Below are 21,087 nucleotides of genomic sequence, written 5' to 3' on the forward strand. Positions count from 1 at the left end.
CTTAGTTTAATTTCTTGGTGATGAGTGGTTTGCCATTTATTTCTCCAGATCATTTTACAGATGAGGAAACTGAGGCAAATAGGGTTAAGTGAGTTGCCCAAGGTTATAAAAATAAAATATCAAATGAGATAAAGGATATAAAACATTTTGCTAACTTTGAAAAGCTATATAAATGCTAGTAATTATTATCATCATCTTCATTATTATTATTAGTCACCAGACCTCTAGTCTAGTGAAGACCTCATTCCTTCTGAGCTCCAGCAACGTTTATGGAACAATATAGTGGTATACTAGTGTATATATTTAACAACCAGGTTCCTGAAGGGGGGAAAAAGTGTACACACACACTTTTAAGTTTTAATCTGCATTATTAACATTTTCTTCAGTCTAGACCATAATCAAAACAATTAATCATGCTCTGATTTATAGCTTACAGACCTCTGAGGTATAAATGCACACAGTGAAAATTTAATAATCTTTCCACAAAGGAGAACCTTTCTGTTTAGCTCTTTCCATTACAAAATTGCCTCCCTTAGTGCTATTTGAATCATAAAATTTTAACTGTAAGAAAAAAATCAAGAATTTAAATCAATAAGAATGAGGATATTTAAATAAAAATCAAGAATATTTAAATTAGAATCTGCATATTAATGACAGGTAACCAATAGGAGTTATGGTCTTATCCATTTGGGTGCTTTCTCCTATCATGTAAATTATAACTCAGCCAAGTCTGCCCATCTGGAAGAAGGCTTATTTATGCCCCACCTTAAATTTGTCATAGGGAATTTACCTAACATGCTGGGAGTTTTCCTCTTTTTCTCCTGAAATCACAAAGCTACACGTGGAGTACTCTGGCTACCCACCTGCCATCTCTCCTCCTTTTGACTAGCTTGGCTTCTTCTCCTACCATTCATTTTCCTAATGGGTAAATAACAATAATAACACAATAATAATAAGCTAACAGGGTAGCTAGGTGGAGCAGTGGATAGACACCTGGGCCTGGAGTTGGGAAGATCGAAGTTCAAATTTTGTCTTATACACTTACTAGCAGTCTGAGCCTGGGCAAATAACTTAACTATTTGCCTCAGTTTTCCTTATTTGTAAAAAATGAGCTAGAGAAGGAAATGACAAACCATTACAATATCTTTTCCAAGAAAACCCAAATGGGGTTAAGAAAAGTCTGATATTATTGAAGAAAATTGAACAACAACAAAACAAAGAAACTAACATTAATATGGTCATTTCTGATGTTTGTATAGTGCTTTAATGATTCCAAATGTTTTCTATGCTTTATCTTGTTGGAGTTTCACAAGCATATTATCATCCCCATATTACCATGAAGAAGTCAACACTCAGAGCTTTTAAGTGACTTGACCAATATTACAGCTACTGAAAGTAGGAGGAGGAATTTGTGGCTTTGTCTCTCCTAATTCCAAAGCCCAATACTTTTTCTAGTAGCACAGTGAATAGAGCACCATACCATTACAAGGATCTGATTTCAAATCTGATCTCGGACACTTCTTAGATGTGTGACTCTGGGAAAGTCACTTAACTCCTGCTTGTTTAGCCCTTGCCACTCTTCTATTTTAGAACTGATACTACATCAGAAGAAAAGGTGTTTTTTTTTAATTATCCCTAAATACAACACTTATTCTATTATCCTTGCCTCAAGTTTTCACTCTTCTACACAGTCCTACTGATTAGAGTAGAACATGGTAATAAAAAGGCTAAAATGCATAGAAGTAAGGGAGAAGAAAGGAGGAGAAATAAATAATTTAGAAAAAAAATCTAGAAAAAAAATCTAAAAAATAATCTACTAAATTCAAACAAATATTTTAAAGCATCTCCTATGTGTAAAGCATTGTGCTAGGTATGGGTATACATGAGTGAAATGGGATAAAAGATTTTAATTTGGTAGAAAGGATGAAATGTATATATTAAAAATGTAATATAAGCTGTAGGATAACTGAATCCATATGAGAGCTCACAGCATGAGAGCTGGTCAATTCCACCTACCTAAGATATCATGGATAGGGTAGCACATGAGCTGGATATGGAAGGAAGAGGAAAAAAAAAACTGCTAGTTATGAGAAGAGGAAGTCCAATGGGAGCATAGCAGGAAGGCAACATATTGGACAGTGCTGGAGACAATGCTCATTGTCCAGTTTGACTAAAGCATTGAGTGAGTAAAGGAGAATGCCAGGAAATAAGTCATAAAAAGTATGCTGAATATATACATAAAGGAGAATGTAGAATACCAAAATAAGAAAACTACATTTTATGCTATAGACCAGTGATGGCGAAACTCTTAGAGACCTAGTGCCCAAATTGCAGTCCTCACACCAAATGTGAGCTGGCCCTCACTCCAGACAGGGGAGGGAGGATGTGCTCCCATTGGGCTGCTAGGCAGAAGGGAGAGTGATGTGAAAAATGTCCTCATGTGTGGAGGGGAGGGGAAGAAGTGAAATGGCCAATTCTCTCAGGGAAATTTTGTCAGCAGCTACATGAAGGACATATGGTGGAGGGGAAGTCTGGAAGCCAGAATCCTACTTAGGATTATACTACTACTCTAGTAGTAGAAAGGAGAGATGATGAGAACTTGAATGAAGGCTGTAATGGTACAAATAGAGAGAAAGGGACATATGCTAGAGAGATGATAAAGATAGTATAGACAGGACTTGAGTTATTGGATGTGAGAAAAGCAAGAGTCCCTGGTAACTTGGAAAATAATGGTGTCATCAAAAGAAATGTCAAAATTGGGAAAATGGGGAGGTAAGCTGAGGAGTTTTAGAACTATTGAAGTTGAAGTATTGGTGGGACATCCAGGTGAAGAAGTTTAGTAAACAACAGGAAATTTGGGACTGAAGTTTGAGGGAGAAATGCATAGTAAAGAATGAAATTTGGCAGTAAAATTTGTAATAGAGAGAAGGTGATGATGAAAATCACGGGAAGATGAAATTTCAAAGAGGAAGGGGAAAGAGAATGTCCAGGGTCACAGAGTTAGAAAGTTTCTGAGGCCAGATTTGAACTCAGGTATTTCTAATTCTAGACCCAGGGCTCTATCCACTGGTGCTCTAGGTCTTTCTTGCTGAATCCAAAACTAATAATGGTTTGTGTGTGCCCACCCTTAAGGGTAAGAGGAAAAAGAAAAATAATTATTTTCTTGGGAAAGGCCCAAGAGAGAACTGTCAGTCAAGAATACCAGAAGGCATCAGGGTTCTGGAAGTTGAGGGAAGGGAGAGTCCAGCAGTCAGAAAATATCAGGGAAGAGAACATCCAGGGGGGAGTGGGTGGTCATCATTGCCTAGTGCCATAGAAAACATCAGGGGAGATGAGGACTGAGAAGAGGTCAGTGGGTTTTGAAATAAAGTGCATTAGTGACCTTAGAGGGTTTAGGTTCAGTAGAGTCATAGGGAAGGAAATTAAATTATTTAAGTTGATGAATGAACAGGCAAGGAAGTATAGAAAGCAAGCATAGACTATACATGATGGAAATTTAGCAATCAGGAGAAAATAATGACTGAATGGGGGTACAAGGGTACAAAGGGTGGTTTATTTTTAGGATTTTCTCTGAATAATTAATAGGCTGATACATAATACAAGGCTGGATATTTTAAAATGACTACCATGTATTCACTTAAAGGATGCTATAATGGTCACAAAAACTTTAAGATTCACAATTCAAATCAGCTAATTGTACGAGGTACCATTCTCAGAGACTGTTTTAGATTAAATTTAGATTAGGTTAATCTAGATTAACCTAAAAATTAGATTAGGTTAAAGTTAAGGGACATCTTAAGCATCATCTAGGTAAGGAATTCTTCATCTGAGGTCCACTGACTACCAAAGGGTTCACGGATACATTTTAAGGGGTAGGTAATCTTTTATGGGAAAAATTACATCTTTATTTCAATAAAAATGGACTTTTTTGTTCATCTCTTTTATACATTTAAAATCATTACTCTGAGAAAGGGTCAATTCACCAGAAAGTTAGCATGGTCCATGACACATCTGTGGCAAGGAACTTTTGATCATCAACTCCCTCACTTTACAGATGAGGAAACTGAGTCCCAAGAAGTGACATAACTTGATTAAGGTATTAAAGTTATTCTGTGAATCAGTTTTGAGCTGGGACTTGAATCCAGGTCAGTGCTATAACCATTATTCTCTCTCTCACCATTAAATGCCTAGATTGAGTCTTTTCTATATGTGGCATTTTCTGAACATTATAATAATAAAATTCCATATATGTAAATATAAATGTAATTGTATCTATACATATATTTCCACTTCTTTGGATCTTGTCCTATTAGGTAGAAAGTAAAAGTTAACTTCTGGGTAGCTAGGAGATACAGTGGATAGAACACTGGGAGGGGAGTCAGGAAGACTTGAGTTCAAATCTGTTTTCATACACTGGGCAAAGCACTTAACCTTGCTTGCTACAGTTTCCTCATCTGTAAAATGTGATGGAAAAAGAAATGGCAAACCACTCCAGTACCTTTGCCAAGAAAATCCTGAAATGGAGAAGTGAAGAGTCAGACATGACTGAAAAATGACTGAACAGCAAAAATAAATTTATTAAGGGTACAACTGCTAATGCGAATGAAAAATCCATGTTTAGGTTTCTTTCTTTTTTTTTTTCCATAAACCCTTACCATGGCAAAGAATAGGAAATTGAGGGAATATTCATCAAATGGGGAATGGTTGAACAAACTGTGACAATGTTGGGGATGGAATACTATTGTGTCCCAAGAAATGATGAGCAGGATAATTTCAGAAAAATTTGGAAAGATCTATATGAACTGATGCAGAGCAAAATAAACAGAAACAGGAGAACATTGCACATAGTAACAACAATATTGTAGGATGATCAACTGTGAAAGACTTAGCTACTCCCAACAATACAACAATCCAAGACAATTCTGAAGGACGCATGACAAAGAATACTATTCAGATCCAGAGAAAGAACTGTTGGAGTTAGATGCAGATCATAGCAAACTATTTTTCTCATTCTTTTGTTTATGTATTATTTTTGGGTTTTAATTTTATGTGAGTATTCTCTTAAGACAGTGACCATTATAGAAGTATTTTGCATGATAATACATGTATGAACCAGATCAAATTGCTTACCTTCCCTAGGAGGGGGGAGAAGAAAAGTAAGAAGAGAGACAATTTGGATTTTATAATTTTGGAAAATATGTTGAAAATTGTTATTACAGGTAATTGGGAAAATAAAATATCTTTGAATGAGGAAAAAAACCAAACTCTTACCTACTGTCTTAGAACCAATACTAAATTTTGGTTTCCAGGCACCCTCCTAGATAAGCACTAGGCAACTGATGTTAAGTGACTTGCCCAGGATCACACAGCTAGGAAGTTCCTGAGATTAAATTTGAACCGAGAACCTCCCATTTCCAAGGCCAACTCTCTATCCACTGAGTCACCTAGATGCATCTGTTTTCAGTTTTTCAAATGTAATTTTAAAACTTTCAAGTAAGGAACTGATAGTAATTGCCCAGAGAAAAAGATTGTAGAATAGAAATCTCAGTTTTCTTAGAATACAATAAATGTCCTTGGAATTGGTTTATTCTATTGAGTAGATCAAAAATCTCTTTCCACTGTTAGCTTGTCTGAAGTATGGCTTTATTTAATAAACTGTTCCTTTACAGAAAGCTGAAAATTAAACTTTGCTCCAAGTTCATTTTCAGAATTTATACAGCTTATATCAAAGATTTTTCACTTTGGAATAGGGAGAAGTAGCTTGGTATTGTGGATTGTAGTCTGACCTTGGAGTCAGGAATACTTAATTTCAAGTCCTGCCTCTTACAAATACAGACTGAGAACTTGAGCTAATAATTTAATTTACCAGTGCCCTAAGAAAACATTTAGAACTATCTGCAGGGATGAAGGGAGTCTCCACACATGAACTTTCACACACTAGTGAACTGGAAGGTCAGGACCAAAGTAAAACACTTTCTTTGAGCTACTGACGGTTTAGGAAGGAAAATGAAACTCAAACTAGAAATATTATTCATTATTAGAAATCTTGTATCACCAATGACAACTTTTCCCTCTCTATCTCACCCACCATACTTTTCTGTCTCTGTCTCTCTCTTTGTCTCTCTCTCCCTCCCTCCTCTTTCTCTCATCCACTATTCAAAAGAAATTACTTTGATATTCAATCCTTTGGAATTATCAAGAACAAGGACATATACTAAGCATCTCATCTCAAGATAGGTTTTTTTCTCCCTCCCTGCAGTCTCAGATTTTCCCCATTGTGGTCAGTCTATATAAGCTCAAATAAATTCAGTCTCTTAAGCCAAACATAACTGGGGATCCTTTGCCAACCAATCATACAAAGTCGCTGTTGAAACATCCACATTTTTTTCTTTCCCATCTTCACTTGGACTGAATTATCGAGTCACAAAAACAGTTCCATGATTCCTTGTCTTCCCTCCGAATTTCATTCCCCTGAATTTCCCTTCAGAATAAGGGAAAATAATGCCAATTCTATAGCATCCCAATAATACTGCAGGTATCAAATCATGCAAAGTTTTTGGTAAACCAAGAAAATAAAGTTACCTCCTATTCTGAATATCCTCCACGGCTCCCTTTGAAAATGAGTGGAGACCAATTACATCACACTGTCCCCAGTCTTCCTTGTAACCTTGTCCTGCCTCTGGTGGCACTCTTTCTAAGAAGCTGGTGTTTCCTGCTTCTGCCAGTGGCCCTGCTGCCCTGCCCCCAGAGGGTACATGACACAAAGCCACTTGCAAATGAAGGGGGATGGCCCAATCAGAAGGTGCAGCAAAACCCTGGAGGGATCCTGGGGTTGAACAAAGAAATAAAAAGAAGTTAGAGACTTCCAAGTCCTAAAGTGGAGAAACTGGACAAAGCAAAAACGCAGCTACCAGAGTCTCAGATCCAAGGCTGGGAGGAAGATCCAGATTCTCCTGCCTGGGGCAGCTGAGTCCCCTCTCTGTACCAGGGTAGCAAGCAGCTTACAGTCAGTTGCATTTCTTTCCCCCCCCTCCATCTGTCCCCAGCACCAGCTTCCTCTTTGCTAAAATCCTAAAGCTTGGAGGGTACTCTAGATCTATTTAAAAAATCAAAAGACAAACAGCCTCTTAGTTACCCTGTGACCTGAAACTCCTTTGGTCTCCCTGGATGCCCAGTTTCTGGTTCCCAGAACAACGACCTTGGGAGGTTGGGGAGAGTCAAAGACACAGTTCTGAATAGTATCCAGCTCTCCTGGACACTGATCACTAAAGAGCTAAGCCCAGTGCCTGCTTGCCTTCTTTATCCCAAGCTCCACTCAAATGGTTGGCAGCTCCTGAGTCTGGCAAGCATAAAGACTTCCTTATCACCCAGGGTTGCTTGATGAGTTGATCAACTACAAGCCTCTTTAGAAAAGAGCAAGGAGGAGAGAGAAGAGAAAAAAGAAAACCAGGAGGTGGAGAGGAGAAGGAGGAGGAGGAAGAGAAGAGGAGGAGGAGGAGGAGGAGGAGGAGGAGGAGGAGGAGGAGGGAAAAGCCCAAGAGGAGGAGACCAGAGGAAAGAGGTAAAAGGAGAAAAAAGAGACAAGAGAAAGAGGAGGAAGGTCAAGGGGAAGGATGATGAGGAGCAAGAATAATAAGGTAGAGAAAGCATTAGGAGAATGGAAAGAGGGGCAAGGAGGAGGTGGGCAGAAGACCAGGTGAGGAGATGAAAGAAGAGTAAGAAGGAAAGGAAAAAAAGAACACATGAAGAGGAGGAAGAATAAGGAGAAGAGGAAGGAAGATCAAGAAGATGGAGGAGGAAGAGCAGGATGGATAGAGAAAGGCAGAGAAGAGGAGTGAGGAATGGAATAATAATAATGATAGTTAGAATTTACTTAGCAATTAAGGTTTGCAGAGCTCTTTACAAATATTATTTCACTTAACAATCCAGGAAGTTGGTGCTTTTATCATCCTTATTTTTCAGATGAAGAAACCAAGACAAACACTGTCATAGAATTAGAAAGTATCTGAAACTGGGATTCCATTTTAGATCTTCCTGAGTCCAGATCCAGGAGGGGAACCTTAGGAGGAGGTGAGAGTTGGGAAAAGAGTAAATTGAAAAGATGTGGGTAGGGGGAGGAATATCAAGGGATAATAAGATGGAGGAAGATGATGGTGTGACCCTAGTGACTTCTCATTTCCCAGAATGGTAGGGAGGAGAAGCAGAAAGAGGGAGGAAGCCCAGGAGGAGGAATAATGGAGTTTGTGATTCTGAGAGAAGCAAGAGAAGCAGGTTTTGGACCAGGAGGAACAGGGAGAGGAGGACAAAAGGGAAAAAAAATTGGGAGAAGGAAGTAGCCTGATTATGCCATTGGCATTTTGGGCCTAGAGGTCTTCCCACATAGGAGAGGGAGGAGAGAAAAGAAGAGACAGACGGACTGAGGTGAACTGGTCTCCTTAGTGTTCACACCCTCCCCTCCTCCACCAGTATCCACTCTGGGAAAATACCAATAGTCACCTCAATCTGCAACCTGTTGTTTCTTGTCTCCTTGGTTTTTCCAGCTGCTGACAAGTAGAGAATCAAGGAGAGAGCTCAGAGAGAGGCAATGTGCAGGAGAGATTGGCCAACTTTCTGCTGTGTCCTTCCTGTAAGTGGCTGCTTGCTTGTCTAAGAAGCTCTGCCCTTCAAGACCCATGTGACTCCCAGTCCTCAGAAAGATGCACCCTCTATAGGATTGACTCTTTTTTGAAACTCAGAATGGATTGTACATGGTGGTGCCTCTGATAGGCTCTCTTCTCGCTCTCTTCTTTTCTCTCTCTTCTCCCCCACTTCCTTTTCCTCCCTCCCTTTCTTTGTTCTCTTTTTCCTTCCTTCCTTCCTTCCTTCCTTCCTTCCTTCCTTCCTTCCTTCCTTCCTTCCTTCCTTCCTTCCTTCCTTCCTTCCTTCCTTCCTTCCTTCCTTCCTTCCTTCCTTCCTTCCTTCCTTCCTATCTGATCCTAATTCCTCCCTTTGCCTTTCCCCTTCCAGAACCTGTTTTCACCCTTACAACAATAAATAATAATAATAATTACCAGCATTAATATAGTACTTTATGGTTTATAATGTTATCTTATTTAATCCTCACAAAACCTTGGGAATAAAGTATTGTCATCATCCTTCTATTACAGATGAGGAAACAAGACTGAGAGCAGTTAGGAGACTTTTCAGAGTTACAAAACAAATATCTGAGTAGGATTTGAACTTACATCTTCCTACTTTAAAGTCTAGCACTCTAGCTGCTGATCTGTCCAGCTGCCTTGTCTCCCTGATTTCCCAGGCCATCACCTCTGCGTTTGTCTGACTTTCTTCACCTCAAAATCTTTATCTGATAGTTAACCAGTTCAATTTCATTGTCCTTTATCCTTGGGTACTCTGTTCTCTTGTCCTATTGCTTGACTGGGAAATGATAACATTTGTGTTCTCTCTCCTTATCCCTGAACTGTGAATTTCTAGACACATCCCTTTCCAGATTGCGACTCTGAGTTGGTGGAAGCAACTTTCTTTACTTTTCCTATTACTTTATTTTAAATGGTGTACTTACACAACTGTGCTAATTGGGTCCACTACAAAATGATGCTACCTAATCTCCATTGGGTTTTCATTTCTGTAGAACCAATACTCTTTGCTGAATGACTTTAACCTACAAATTCTATTACTAAGTATATCTCCTTTGCTCAAACCACCCATTTTTGCTTTTTCCATTTCCTTTATTTTTATTTTTAAAAAAGCCCTTACTTTCCATCTTAAAATCAAAACTAAGTACTGGTTCCAAGGCAAAGAACAGTAAAGGCTGGTCAATGGAGATTAAGTGACTTGCCCAGGGTCATATGGCTAGGAAGTATCTGAGGTTAGATTTGAATCCAGGACCTCCAATCTGATTCACCTAGCTTCCCCTCCATTCCCTTTAAACAGATATCCTTTCTTTACTGAATAAAATCAAGGTCATCTGTCAGGTGTATCACCTTTCCTTCAACTTTATACTCTAAATTACCTCAACACTTTTGCTTTTATCTCCTTTGCTCCAATCTCTGTGGAAGAGATTGCTCTTCTCCTTACAAACACTGATCCCTCTATTTGTGCTCTGAATCCCACCAATCCATTCAGATTAGCATTTGATCAAAAAATTAGCATTTACTGGATGCTTTCTATGTGCTAAATATTTGCCAGTTAATGGAAGTACGAAGACAAGAATGAAACAGGTTATGCTTTCACAGAATATTCTTCCTGTCTCCACTTGAATCTCACTCTTTCAATTATTCTTTCTCTGTAATTTTCAGTTTTTACTTACGGGCTGGTTTCTTCAACCAATAACTATGCCTAGATCTCCATCCTTAAAATAGTTTCTCCTTAATCTCATCCACATCATATACCATATACCAATATGGGCTCAAAATGGATTTGTGTACTGAAAAATTATATGCTTAAATATATTAGAAGAGAAGTGAATTCTTAAAATAAGGGAGAAAAATAATCAGAAAAGATAAAATTGACAATAATTAAAAAACTTTTGCATGAACAAATGAACATAACTGGCATGCAAAGAGGGGTTGCCAATTGGGAATAAAATCTTCACATTAAATATTTCTTATAAGAGTGAGTGTAATTAGGTGGTTCAGTGGATTGAGAGTCAAGTCTAGAGATGGGAGGTCCTGGGTTCAATTCTAGCCTCAGATATCTCTTAGTTGTTTGACCCTTACCCCACATTGCCTAGCACTTACTGCTCTTCTGCCTTAGAGCCAATACCCAGAATTGATTCCAAGATGGAAGTTAAGGATTAAAAAAATTCTGATAAGGGACTTATATGACTATATCTGTATATGGCGGTACATATATATGTATGTATGTATGTAGTACATATATAGCTAATTGGGAAAACATTGCATGAAATATCTCTAAAGTGTTGTGATTCAACATTGTATATATATGCTTATAAACATACATACATACACACAAGCTCATATGTACAGAGAGACCTATGCAAATATATAGAACCAAAAGAAGAGATAGTCAAAGGATATGAATAAAGCAATCTTCTAAAGAAGAATTATAATCTTACCAAACATTGTTCCAAATAATTAATATTAAATTAGAGAAATGGAAAGCAAAACAATCCTAAGGTTTTATCTCTGGCCAAATAAGACTAAATGGTAAATATTAGTACCTTTTCCACATCTAGACTTTTCCCATTATAGTTTATATATTGTAGGTCAAATATAAGAAATTAAATGGGAATTTTGGGAGAGTTTTGTGGAAGCCACAGACAACACGCGAAGGCCAGCAGATGGCAAAGAAAAAGTTGAGAAACTCAGAAATGTATCAAATATATGTATAGTGTTGTGTAACATCAACAGATATTATCTTTTAATACCATAAATATATACAATTTCCTTTGTAAAGAAATTATATCTGTGTGGTATGTTCAATATCACTCTCCTCTGATTTATTTCACTTTTAATTTTCCTATTCTTTAAATTTCTTTTTCATACAGTATTTTTATTAAAAGTGACCTACATATATAGCCTATGATCCAATACTTAACCCAAATTTTACAATGTAGGATGAGAATTCCCTTCACCATACTGCATATAGTATTTTATGTTGTAATAGTTAAAAATTAAGTTATGAGACTACTAGTAGCTTTAGTAGCTTTATTACATGAAAGTAGTGATAGCAAAGAGAGGGATATGTAGGAAAGAAGTAGAGTTGCTTAGATCAATATCTTTTCTGTTGTTTAATGGGATAGATTGAAGCTCACCACCAATAGGGGTTTCTTCAGGACAGAGAGAGAAAGAGAGAGAGAGAGAGAGAGAGAGAGAGAGAGAGAGAGAGAGAGAGAGAGAGAGAGAGAGAGAGAGAGAGAGAGAGAGAGAGAGAGAGAGAGAGAGAGAGCTCAGTGCCTTGGTCTCACCTTTATAAATAGCTCTCCCATATCAGCACCACCTAGGGGGTCAGTGCCTGTGGGATCAATTTCCCATCTTATTGGTTTCAACTTCCTTTCTCTGAGGACCTGTCTATACCTGCACATCTCAATGGTAAAGGATCTCATATACTTCATCTGAGAGATGGAGTTTGAACTCAGCTTTTTCTGACCCTAGTTCCAGGGCACCAACAACTTTATTGTGCTGTTTCCCAAGAACCATCTTTGTATCCTTGGCATAAGTCCAACTTGGACATAATGAATCATTTTTTTTAGATATACTGCTATAATATCTCTAGTAAAATGTTATTTTAAAATTATACCAATAATAATTAGTAAAAAATTTCAAATCATTCTTCATTGATTTTATTCCCTTCTGATTTGTGTAGCAAAGCCATATTTTTCTTAAAGGGTTTTTTGATAGAGTTTACTCTATTTTTGCCTATGGTAGTTATTTATGATTTGTATCATTACTTTTTTCTGAGACTGAATTTGGAATTTGTAACTCCTTTTCCACTAATTTGTGTATTTTTTGTTAAATTTCACTTTAAATCATCCATTTACTTAACTGGTACATAAATATGAATAAGATTTTATGTTAATTCTCTTTATTTGATGTCTTATGAATGAATATGTTTTGTTCATTCTTTATTCTGGCAATTTGATTTTATTCCATATTAAAAAAATCAAATTAGCGGATGGTCTCTAAGATATTTTTGACTTCTCCCATGAATTAGCCTGGAGGAAAAACAGAACAAGAAAAATGTTGACTGTGTGGCAAAAGGACACATGCTTCCTTGAAAGTATGACATATTTGTGCTGTTTGTGAGGACCATTACTGGATGAAAAGGTCCCAAGTAGAGTTAGGCTACAGTTCTATGGCCACCTTAATTATAAATAACTCCCTATTACTTATGTATACATAGATATATTAGATATATGTATGTATGTAAATATGCCTATATACATTCACACACAAAAATAGAGAGTTGCTGGTATGAATGGGGAGAACAGGGTTTCTAGTTGTAATTCCTAGTTTTATTCTTTCCGTTTATTAAGCGCCTACTGCATGCTTAGTTACTCGGAGGTACTTAGCACTTAGTATCAAAGAAATACCCTTAATAGGTACCTGATGATTTCCAAAATGGTTTACCCATTGAATCTTATTCTATCTTGACAAATAATTTCTGTCAGATTAAATATCTCCCAGTTTTAAATCTTAGGATCCCATGAAATGACTTGGCAGAAATTCCTCAAGTAGGAAGAAGGACAAGCACAGCTCCAACATGGGTCTTCTGACCCCAAGTCCAAGGCTCTTTCCTTTGTTCCAAATCACCATTTAGAGAGGACCTGAACTTTGCTCTCTCCCTCTGGGAGCAAATGGGAGAGGGGAGGAGGAGGAAAGAATTGCACGTTGTTTTGAGGGTGATGGAAGAGTGTGGAAGGACTGTTGCTGGGATGATTCAGAGCTATTCTCAGGATTGGCTCATCTACTTTGTTGAAAAAAAAAAAGAAAGAGAAGTCGGTCATAGGTGTTCTGCAAAAGCCCCTAGTTCTGAAGCAAACTCATCTTTCTTTCCTTGCTCTGTGGGAGAATCTGGGAGATAGACATCTTATTTTCAGGAGGTTCCCAAGGGAACCAAGCTTACACAGTTCGCTCCTTTTAGAGAGCTTGGTCCAGTTCCACTTGGCTGACTGTCAGTTATCTGAGCCTGAGGGAGGAAGAGTTGTTTTCCAGGCAGTCTTTCCCTCTCTTCTTCAAAGTATTCTGTGTATTGGAATAAGTGAGAGAAAATGGATTTTTTTCAAAGCTTTAAATTTAGCTTACTTCATAAGCTGCCCTCAACAGAAAATGACTAAGGGTTTCAAACTGAGCAGCTAAAAATAAGGAAACAATCACCAGTTGACCCTGGGAGTCCCCCAGTGGCCAATCTAGGTAAGACCCAAATTGGGGGTGGGGTGAACCAAGAATCCCTGGACAAGGAATTCAAGCTATCAAACAGAGCCTTTTTGTGTGAACTAACTGCCTTTCTGACTGTTAATTGTTTCTCTGACATGGTATACGTTTAGGGTAAACATTGCTTTTATAATTATTTCCTGGAATAAGAACTTTGCTTCTGTCAAGAAGAATCACTGTCTTCAAAATAGTTGTGAAAAATTTCCATATTTTGTGCTTCTCCCCAAAAAACACTGAAACTATTTTCTTTATGTCTCAATTAGTATTTTCTGGATGATAATGAGATCACTCATATTGTCATTATTTCATTCTTCTAAATTTGTTTAATGGAATCCAGATAGAAAAGATTCTGGAATGAGTCACCATCTTTATTATTCTTTTATATTTTCTTTTTGTACAGGTAAATAAAGCAACTGCTTTTTGAAGCTGAATAAAAATATTATGATAAACATTAAACTTCTCTCGACTCCCTGAATGCATTATTTGTATTACTTTAATAAGAGACAAGATGATTGCATAACTCATCCTTTTCCCACTTGGTCTAAGTTTCTTCAACTAGGTCTCTAGGTTTTGAAAGCTTTTCATTCTCTGAGGTTTGGAGATGATGAGTATTTGGTATAGTAACATCTGTTAAATATTTTGGTCTTACATTTTTATGGATTAGAGCTCTATGTGAGTAGTTATGGAGAACAGTTAAAGGTACTTCAATTCCAGTACATTTTATTTGTTAAATTTTCTTTTTTTTTTACTTGCCTTTTGTTCTTTGGTATGTTTTGTCAAGATATTTTGTTTTTACATTGCCTTGATTTTCTTTGAATGCTGTCCTCTCCCATTCCCAGAGAAACATCTCTTACAACAAAGATTAAAAAAAAGAATAGAAAAGAAATCAGGAAAATAAAAAATCTGATATTATGTAATATTTTCCACACTTGTGGACCCCTTACCTCTATAAAGGAGTTGGGATCAACCTTGGACTTTGTAATTTTTTAACATTCAGTTTTTGTGGTTTTGTGGTTATTCCTCCATTGTGTCTATTTTTTTTTTTTTTGGCTCTGCATAAGTTTGTGTAAGCTTTTCCCCACCTTTACATATTCAATATATTCAGGGAGGTATTAGAGCCAGCTCTAACAAGTTTAACCAATTATTAAATTATAGTGTTTCTGTAATCTACAAATCAGAGTTTGATTCATTGTTTTGGTAATTATTAACAACCAGGAAAAATATAAATAAATGCATTAAAATTTAATATGTATTATTAACACTTCTTTAAAAAGTTTAAGCAATTAACAAATGGAACATAATACATAAAGTATGGTTTTAAGCTTAATTATTGCCAGATTGCTTTCCAATTTTGCCAGTAGTTCTTATATTTTGAGTTCTTTCCTAGGTAACATGTTTTTGGATTTATCAAACATTGGTTTATTAAGGTCCTTTATTTCTGATTCTCACTAGTCTAGTCTGTTCAATTAATCTACTTTTCCATTCTTTAACCATTACCACATGGTTTCAGTGATTGTTATTTTGTAATATAGTTTTGGTCTAGAAGTACTAGTCTCCCTTTATTCCTACATTAAAAACTTTCCTTGGCATTCTAGATCTTTGTTTCTCTAAATGAAAATTTAAATTATTTTATTTAGCTTTGTAAAATGTTACTTTGACTGATGTAGCATTAAATGAAATAAAATTAATTTTGGTAGCATTGCCATTTTTATGGTAATATTGTTATAATTAACTAATATTAGCACAGCCTAGCCATGAGCACTGAATATTTTTAGCTGTCTATTTTTTCTTTATTTCCCTAAAGAATATTTTATAAATGACTTCCAACTATTTTAGGCAACTTATAATTATTATGGATGTTATTTTACTTTCAATTATTGCCCCTAGGATTAATTGATATATAAAGTGTTGTTGGTTTTCTCAGCTTATTTAGTTGTCTTCAACAATATTAAATTAATAATTTTTTTCAATTGTTTTTTTTTGCTGATTTCCTAGGATTTTCTAAGTAAACCATCATTATCAACAAATAAGGATAATTTTTTTTAATCTCTTCTCTGCCCAGCTTTATAACTTCAGTTTCTTTCTCTTGTTTTATTGCTGGTCCTTTGAGAATAATACAACACAATAGTTAGGAAATAATTTGCTTCACTCCCATATTTCAGGAGTTTTTTTGGTATATTCCCATATAATATTTATTTTTTATTTTATATACCTTTTATCATATAAATTCCCTCAGTGCCAATATTTTGAAAAATTTTTTCAATATGAATGTGTGCTACTTTGTCAATTAATTTTTCTGTGAGATAATGTAGTTTTTGATGTCTTTATTTTCAATACAAATTATTTAGATTTTTTCAAAATGAGCCATGTTTGTAATTTGATTATGATTAACACTTTCTTTGATAAATTACCATATAAAATCTTATTTAAAATGTTTAAATTATTATTTATTAACAATATCAGTCTGTAGTTCTTTGCTTTATGCTTTGTTTGCTTAGTTATTTACATTCATCTAATAAATTGCTTTATCCTTCCTTTGATTAGGTTTATTTTAATTTCTTTTAATTTATATTCATCTAATAAAAGACATTTGGTAGTGTGCTTTCTTTCTAGGTTTCTATGTATACTTTCCGTAGTTATAGTCATTCATTATTAAACAGTTCATTGACATCTCTTGTAAATACATTATGATCAGGAGTATTCTGTTCCCTTTTGATAATTCCTTTATAGCTATTGTTTAAGATTATTATCTGGTGTTGTTAGCATGGTGGGTGATTCTAGCTACATGATTATGTCTTTCTAGGTGCTAAAAGGTACATAAATATTTTTCAATATAATGGCATATGTGCCACAGGTTCTACTTTTTTATTGTGCAATCAACATTGATCAGTAAGTCTGGGCTCCTAAAGAATAGTGGTTCCGTAATTTCTGATGGCAGTGATTTGATTATGAATCACTATCATAAACCTCTCCATTTCTAAAACAAATTTACATAATTCAACCATTTAATGAATCATGTAGTTTTGACCTATTGTTAACCTTTACTATTTTGAAGTGAGATTTGTTTGATCTCAAAGCATTTCCCTAGTTCAAAAGTTTATTATGTACTTTGAGAAGATCTTTTATTCTTCTTCCTTTTTGACAAGGAAATAGTCATCCTTCTATAATTTCCTTGGAGTGACAAACTCCATCCAAACTCAACATCATTTTTTTAAACAGGTAGGTCCACTATATTCCTTTTACTATGATGAAGTATATATTAAAACTGATTGTGTGTGGGTGCTAATTGCTCTGCGTTCCGCCCCTTAGGTATTGACTCCAGGAAGTCTCTTTCACGGAGACAGCCTCATCCTTCTCCTTTTACTAAATATCCTTTGCCTAGAAAAAAACAAGTTATTTTTGTCTTCATCCATTGGTTCAACTTCAAAAGCTTCAGTCTGGATTCTGTTTAGACATGTTGAGAATATTAACCTTATCAAGTCTAAAAGACATTTTGATATCATTGGAGAAACTTTCCCAAGAGGAATTAGCTGCTTAATGTTCCCTTCATTGAATCCCTGGAACTTGATGTCATCATCTGAGTACATCAAGTTTTTAATATGACTCTTTTTTTGACTTGAAGACATACTCAGTTCTAATTGGAAGCGATGCTGATGTACTTAAGACTAGGCAAATCCATAGAGGGCTTAAAACTATCTTTCTGGAAGGAGCCACCTTTAATATGGACTATTCTTGACAGTATAGTTTTGGTGACATGTTTTAAATAAAGAATGGTTTTCCATGTGGGTATCAAATACTTGAGTAGTCTCACTTGCTTAGATCGATCTTACATATTTGTACTGCACGAGGAAGCAAAGATTGAAGGGCTTAATCAAAGACTTTGCATGATCAACACAAGTTAAATCAATGAGCACTGATAAATGTCTATCAGACCTTATGCTCAGTGTTGAAATGTAAAAGTGGTGCAAATGTCACAGCATCTTTAGGTTATAGTAAGAGCTCTCCAATAGAGAAGCTCCTCAAGCACCGAGATCAATAACCTGAGACTCAGAAAATTTAAGGAATTTTGCTCCATGGTTATTCAACTAAGGAGCATCAAAAGGCAGCATTCAACCTCTTCCAATCTCATTTAATTCTTCAATCAAATTATTCTTGACTCCAAGTCCACTATTGATTTCAGTGCCTTTCTAAGATATGCTAGTGTCTTAAGACCACTGACCACAGCCATAGGGGATGATACTGGCAGTTTTTTCAGTTAACATTCAACTCTTTGTGACCTCATTTGGGATTTTCTCAGCAGAGATACTGGAGTAGTTTGCCATTCCTTTCTCCAGCTGATTTTACAGATGAGGAAACTGAGGCAAATAGACTTAAGTGACTTACACAGGATCACATAGTGTCTGAGGTCATATTTAGACTCAGATAAATGTGTCATCCTGACTCCTAGCCTAGAATTCTATCCACTGTACTACCTAGCTATCCCAGTAGAAGGTATACTGGACTTAGAAATATTTGGGTTCGAATCTTAGCTTTCCTTATTATTGATCATATATTTAGAAAATTCATAATTTCACAATAAATATCATTTTAATCAGTTGTAAAATGGACAACTCATACTATCTCAGAGTTATGAGGAAAGTACAGGTGAATTATGATGATTAGTGGGAAAGTCATTGAATTTCATGGCTGAAAATTGGGGTTTGGGTCCTGGTTATGTCAATTGTTTCTTGTGTGATGATAGCATATTACTTTGCCACTCCAGCACCCATTTTCTCTGATTGTAGAATGAAGAAGTTAAAATGAGGGATTTTAGTTAATGTAGGACATTAGACTCTAAATTATAGTCTTCTGACTTAATATTTAGTATGTTTTCCCCTCTAGTAAGTTGGCTTTCAGGCTTTCAATCAATTGTTCAACAAAGGCAAGTCACTTAAACTTTTTCACCTTCTGGTTTTTCATCTTTCAAATATAGATGTGATAATACAGGTATAACCCAGATTAAATTGCTTACCATCTCCAAGACAGGGGAGGGAAGGGAGAGAGGAAGACAATTTGGATCTTATAATTTTGGAAAACGCATGTTGAAAATTGTTGTTACATGTAATTGGGAAAATAAAATATCTTCGAATTAAAAATATGGATGATGGACTAGATGGACTTTACTAGATTTTAAATTCCTTGAGGGAAGTGACGATCTTTTGTCTCTCTTTATATCTGTTCTTCCCAGTGTCTAGAACATAGTGTCTAGAACATAGTAGGTGCTTAATAAATAATAAATAAATAAATGCTTGTTGAGTGATTGGCTGCTAAGGTTCTTTAAAGTTTTCTACATGAGACTCTAAAGGATCACCCTAATGCAAATATCAGTAATATGGAAATAGGTCTTGATCAAAGACACATGTAAAACCCAGTGGAATTGCACATTGGCTATGGGAGGGAGGTGGGAGAGGGTGGAGAAAGAATGTGAATCATATAACCATGGAAAAATTCTCTTAATTAATCAATTAAATAAAATAAAAAATAAAAAGTTTTCTATATCTATAATTACATGATTTATTTTTTTCTTTTCATCCTTGGATTCTTTGAGCATTTTTTTCTAAGCAGAATAAAGTCATTGCCCTAGTATCTCCATTTAAAAAAGACTTCTCCTATTGCACAGAAATTCTTATTATAGTCTTGAAAAGACTGAAGAATATTTCAATGATCCCTCTTCAACTAGGGTAGTTTCTTCCCCAAATTTGGATTCTAACTCCTCTATGACTTAGTAGAAATCTTTGAGATTTTTGGCCAAACAATTCATTATGATGTGACCAAGATGATGATGGGCTTCTCTAGACTCATCTTGGTTGCTCATTGCATGGCAAGAACAGAACTCATCTGCCATTGGACTGGTACTTTAGGACTCCCTGGTTTTGTTGGCCCTAAAATATTCTGTCTGAGGTAAACCTTACCTCCAGGACACAAGAAGACATATGATAACAATAATGCCTAATTTTATAGGGTTAGAAAATTGGATTTTTGTGTTAAAATTTGCCCTTTCCTAGAAGAGGTCATTTTTCAAATGACAAATTATACTATGGACCATTCAACATTAAAGTGCTTATGAAAAGAGAGAGACACCATAGGGAACAATGGGAAACTGAGGCTATGATTAAAAAGTCCCTAAAAGGTTAATGGGAAAGAGTTTCTGGGAATGAATCTTACCTACATCAAAACTCTGTTCTACCCACAGATATCCCCTCTCTTCACATTTTAATCTTCTCCTCAAATTGTCTCTGGTTATAGAAATCACTATCTCCTTAAGCACCTGGGGACCACAAGACATCAGCATTTTAAGGGAATCTTTTTAGTCTGAAGACTCAAGTCATTTAAGCTTTGCACTAATTATAGACAGCTGTTCTTTGCTACTCCTCCCCTCACCCCTGGAGCACTTACTGTCTTCTTGTTTCCTTTTAAGAAGAAAGTGTTTACCAAAAGCAATGTTTGTTGAAAATACTATATTTCTTGAGAAACTGGAGATGAGAATGGGTCAATTATACCTCAGCAGGAGGTTGAGAGTCAGAAAAAATTGGCTTTTCATGATAGTTAAATGGTACCTTAAGTGAATGTTATGTCTTAATCCCATATGTCTATGTTGGAATTAATTAGTGTCATCATTGTCTCAAAGCAAAGGTTTGAATGAGTCATGAATTAAAGCAGTCTTTTGTTTTATAATTACAGAATGAGAACCCCCAAGGGATTAGGCAAAAAATAAGGAAACATTCTTTATATTGTGATTTTGGTTGTTCAGACGTTTCAGTTGTCTTACTCTTCATGATTCTAGCAGATAATATAGTGGTTTGCTATTTCTTCTCCAGCTCATTTTACAGATGAAGAAACTGAGGCAAACAGGGTTCAGTGACTTGCCCTGGGTCTTACAATTAGTAAGTGTCTGAGGCCAAATTTGAGGTGAGGTCTTTCTGACTCCAGGCTCATCACTATGCACTAAACCACCTAGCTGCTCTTATATTGCGATACTTATTCTCAGGAAAGAGAATAGAATTTTAAAAAGAAAAGACTCTAATGATCATCAGGTCCTTGGGCACATGGCATGTAACTTAGGAGACAAGTAATGATAGATCTGCCTAACCCTGCCTGAGATTTTTAGCTAAAAATTATTTATTTTAATTAGCTTTCTTAAAGAAAGTAACTAGGA

General features: G+C 35.9%; 1 protein-coding gene across 4 annotated transcripts in view; it reads right to left on the reverse strand.

Moving 5' to 3' along the window:
* Nucleotides 1-21,087, reverse strand: part of BBOX1 (gamma-butyrobetaine hydroxylase 1) — a 115,296-nt gene that overhangs the window by 80,518 nt on the left and 13,691 nt on the right. For 2 of the 4 annotated variants that reach the window (XM_056801999.1, XM_001380139.4), the window contains one exon: nucleotides 6,583-6,826. The gene's annotated coding sequence lies outside the window, so the exon portion shown is untranslated. Of the gene's footprint in view, nucleotides 1-6,582; nucleotides 6,827-7,135; nucleotides 7,151-8,496; nucleotides 8,515-21,087 lie in introns of those variants that run through there. The other 2 variants (XM_056802000.1, XM_007497191.2) reach the window with 2 other exon arrangements.

The sequence above is a fragment of the Monodelphis domestica genome, chromosome 6 (assembly GCF_027887165.1).
Source record: "Monodelphis domestica isolate mMonDom1 chromosome 6, mMonDom1.pri, whole genome shotgun sequence".
In the NCBI taxonomy this organism is placed as follows: Eukaryota; Metazoa; Chordata; class Mammalia; order Didelphimorphia; family Didelphidae; genus Monodelphis; species Monodelphis domestica.